The 3,573-nt window shown below is 39.8% G+C and overlaps 1 pseudogene; it reads left to right on the forward strand.

Moving 5' to 3' along the window:
* The first annotated feature begins 1,127 nt into the window (after positions 1-1,127).
* LOC105537300 lies at positions 1,128-2,057 on the forward strand (annotated as a pseudogene).
* The last annotated feature ends 1,516 nt before the right edge of the window (positions 2,058-3,573 follow it).

The raw sequence follows: 3,573 nt of genomic DNA on the forward strand, positions 1-3,573 counted from the left end.
GATTGCTAATATCTCTTTAGGGTTTTTGCGTCAATAATCATCAGGATTATTCTATAGTTTTCTTTTATTTTAGTGACTGTCTGACTTTAATATTAGGAGAATGCTAGCTTCATAGAATGAGTTTGTGAGCATTCTCTCCTATTTATTTATTTTTTGAAGAATTGGAGCATAATTGTTCTTAATTTATCTTTAAATATCTGGTAGAGTATCACCAGTGAAGCCTTACAGTTCTGAGTTATTCTTTGTTGGAAAGTTTTTGATTACTGATTCAATCTCCTTTCTAGCTATTGGTTTGTTCTGGTTTTCTATTTATTGCTGATCCAGTCTTGGTAAGTTGTATGTTTCAAGGAGTTGATTCATTTCCTCTAGGTTACCTAATTTATTGGCATTCAATTGTTCATGGTATTGTCCTATAATCCTTTTTTACTTCTGTGATATTGACTGTAATATTTCCTCTTTCATTCTGATTTTACATAAGTCTTCTTTTTTCTTTTTCTTAATCTAGCTAAAGGTTTGTCAATTTTGTTGATCTTTCAAAAAATGCAAATCCATAAATGTGATACACCACAAGAACAGAATGAAGAATAAAACCATATGATCATCATGTTAAATGCAGAAAAAATATTTGACCAAATTCAATGTCCATTTATGATACAAAATCTCAGTAGATTAGGTAAAGAAGGAATGTAGCTCAATTCAATAAAAGCCATAAATGACAAGCTAACAGCTAACTTTATACTTAGTGGCGAAAAGTTGAAAGCTTCTTCTGTAACATCAGGAGCAAGACAAGGATGTCCACTCTTGCCACATCTATTTACTATAGTACTGGTTGTCTATAAAATTGATTTTATTTTATCTTTACTATTCTTAAAATGTTTTGAGCTCACTTGTCTAAAAGTGTTAAGCAGTAATAATTATAAAGCTACTTCACTCTAAGTTTTACATTCTTTGTGACATTGGATTTTGTACACCAGGAAATTTGAATTCCTATTATTTAGATTTGTTTGCAAACCTATGAAATGATAGTGACTATTACATAAAAATTGACTAACTCCTTTTTAAATTTTGTTTTGACAATATATAGATTACACTTGATTTTATTTCAAGTGCTACAAAATAAGCAGATGATGAAAATAAATGACAGCTCAGGGGAAGACTTCATCTTAGTTGGCTTCTCAGAATATCCCCAGGCTGAGTTCATCCTTTCTTTGTTTGTCTCCGGGTTCTACACCATGACACTCATGGGGAACACAGCCATCATCTTGGTCTCCCTGCTGGATAGCCGGCTCCACACCCCAATGTACTTTTTCCTCCGAAACCTCTCATTTCTGGACATGTGTTTCACCACCTGCATTGTCCCTCAGATGCTGGTGAACATCTGGGGAGCGAGTAAGAAGGTCAGTTACGTAGGCTGCATGGTTCAATATTCTGTCGCCTTGGCTCTCGGCTCCACAGAGTGTGTGCTTCTTGCTGTCATGGCTGTGGACCGTTATGTTGCCGTCTGCTGGCCTCTTCGCTATGTTACAATCATGCACCAACAGATCTGCCACCTTCTCGCAGCCTTGTCCTGGTTCTCTGGGTTTGCCAACTCTCTCTTTGAGTCTTCACTAACTATCATTTTGCCTCTGTGTGGCCACCACCATGTGGACCATTTCCTTTGTGAGGTCCTGGTCATTGTCAAGCTGTCCTGTGTGGACACCGGCCCAACTGAATTGAAGATGTTCATTGTTCGTGTGATCATCCTTGCCCTTCCAGTGTGCACCATCCTTACCTCCTATGCCTGCATTGCCAGAGCTGTGCTGAAGATGCAGTCTGCTGAAGGTCAGCAGAAGGCCTTTGGGACTTGTGCCTCCCACCTGGTGGTGGTCTTGCTCTTCTATGGAACCATCATGTTCATGTATCTTCAGCTGAAGAGTAACTACTCTCAAACTCAGGGAAAGGTCCTTGCTCTTGTTTATACCATTGTTACTCCCACCTTGAACCCACTAATCTATACGCTGAGGAACAAAGAGGTAAAGAGGGCGATTAGAAAATTGATCTGGAAGGATCCAGTTTAAGAAATTACAATCCCTGGAATTTGAGTCATAGAAATTATTTGGAGAGTGGATTAATGGCAGGAAGGACAATTTTCAGATTTCAGCCCAAGTTGATTGACAAACAAATGAAGCAAGTACTAAATACAAACTAAATGTAAAATTGTTGTCATCAACAGTGGTAACTGTAATCTTACAAAAATTGCATAATACAGGCATTCATTCACATTTTTGCTGTCCTCAAAATCTGTAATCAGGATATTTTGCAGTATTTGTTGATTTCCTCAAGAGATTGTTAGAGCTGTAGTTTTCTAGGGAATACTGGACCTTCTGAGGGATGGAACACATGGTAGATACGGAAACTGAGCTGAAATAGCTTATGTATGAAGATGGATCATATGGATCTAAATCTTTATTAATGTAAAATAGGAATTGAAACCTTACAGGAAAGAAAACTGAGCAAAGCAATTCAGGGACAGTATAATACTTTGTTTTTGAGGGAACAAGGAAAATTCCCTGCGGCGAGACACTTGACCTAGTTTTTAAATGATGCTTAGGATTTGGGCAGGTGTGTGGCAATGGGGTAAATAACATTCAGTGGATCCAGACCAGGGTAAGCAAATGTGTTGCTAACACAAAGGAGAATAATATTAAGTGTCTATACCCAATTGTTCTCTCATGTGACGAGGGCTGAGTGTTTACAGTGTGTTAAGGGTTCATGGCACCAGCATAAATGAGACAGTAATTCTATTCAGCATGTCATGATTTACAAAGAGATTGTAAATATAAAGGTAGACATAATATGGCCTCTGCTACCATGGAAGGATGTGCAATGAGAAATGAGAATCGACTTTTTAGAAAGGTTTTGCCAGGTAGTTGGCATGTGTTATGAGCCATAAAGGACATATGACAGTTTCTCATATTGGCCAAAGCAGAAGAACTTCCAGGCAGAGAAAGTTGAAGGAGGATTTAAAAAAAAAGTCAAGGCAGAGAAAGTTAAAGTATGTGGGGATTGGCTCATCAGTCACAATATTGGTGGTGAAGGGAGAGCACAGTGACAGTGAGGACAGGAGGTGGCAGAGACAGATGAGGGCTGGGTCATCAGGGCTTAGGGAAGTTGGGCTGAGCTGATGACTCTTGCAGTAGGAGATGGAGGTGGTCTGCAGCACTTCAAATAGGCAGTGGCAGAATCCGGCGTATGCTAGAAAGGTGGTATGTGTGTATGGGAGGAGGATTCCAGAGAGGGGTTGGCTGTGGTGAGGGTGGAGGCAGCTCTTAGGGAAAGCTGCAGCTGTGACAATGAGGGTCCGTGAAAGTTTAGTCCGACAATGACGAGGAAGATGGACAGGATTTGGAAATGTAGCTGGAGGTTGGAATGCATGAAGGGGGTTCCTGAAAATGTAGGTTGGGAATCCAGAGAAGGGCTGGATCTGGGAAGGATGATTTTCCTCGCTAAGTTAGGGGCTTTATTCTGTAGGTAAAGGGGAACTGAGAACTGCACCTGAGGCAAATTCTGGTTCATAAAGGCTGATCTGGTAGC

Source organism: Mandrillus leucophaeus, unplaced genomic scaffold (assembly GCF_000951045.1).
Source record: "Mandrillus leucophaeus isolate KB7577 unplaced genomic scaffold, Mleu.le_1.0 Scaffold170, whole genome shotgun sequence".
NCBI classification, from domain to species: domain Eukaryota; kingdom Metazoa; phylum Chordata; class Mammalia; order Primates; family Cercopithecidae; genus Mandrillus; species Mandrillus leucophaeus.